The sequence below is a fragment of the Microtus ochrogaster genome, chromosome 1 (genome assembly GCF_000317375.1).
Source record: "Microtus ochrogaster isolate Prairie Vole_2 chromosome 1, MicOch1.0, whole genome shotgun sequence".
NCBI classification, from domain to species: domain Eukaryota; kingdom Metazoa; phylum Chordata; class Mammalia; order Rodentia; family Cricetidae; genus Microtus; species Microtus ochrogaster.
Genome location: NC_022009.1, coordinates 112,687,064 through 112,687,825, shown reverse-complemented (window position 1 = coordinate 112,687,825; position 762 = coordinate 112,687,064).

Below are 762 nucleotides of genomic sequence, written 5' to 3'. Positions count from 1 at the left end.
TCCAGCAGATATCTTTTGGTGGTCCTCCATCTCCCCTAAACTTCAGCAAACGTCCTAACCCTTCATTACCACCAGGAAAGATCACTTTAGTGGCTGTTATTTTTTTCCACATGTTACATGACTTGTAAAAAGGGAGTTGAGGTAAACTTGGCTATATTATATCAAAAAATATTTACTAAAACCCAGTAGGTTCAAACTTCCATCTACTAATCCAATAATGGGAAAATTTCTTGGTCTCTACTGTCTGTCTGTCTCCCCCGCTACACACACACACACACACACACACACATACACACGCACGGACAGATCATTTTGATATAATTTTCAGTGAATGCAGACTAGGGGTATGATTTATAACAAAACACTAATTAAAATGAAATCATTGAAAAATAGTTGGAAGCCCAGTGGAATTCTTCATAACAGGGTGTGATCTATGGCAGACAATTAAAAGCATACATCAAGCCACCTAATGTATGTGTGTAAGGAAAAGCAGAGGTGGGGGGCACAAAAACGAGGGAGAACTGTATCTCTACAGGGGCTGATCTCAAGGCTCCACCATGAAGTTCCAAACCCAGCAGTCTTCTGGATATGGTTGAGTAAGCCTGCAGTTCTTTCTAGGAGGTTTCCAGCCTGTGTTTCAATTTGTCCAGGTGGCTAGCAACCTGCAGCCACCAGGTCTTGTGACCTCCGTCCTTTGTTTTTCTTGTGCTAGTCTTTTCTCTCTCTCTCTCTCTCTCTCTCTCTCTCTCTCTCTCTCTCTCT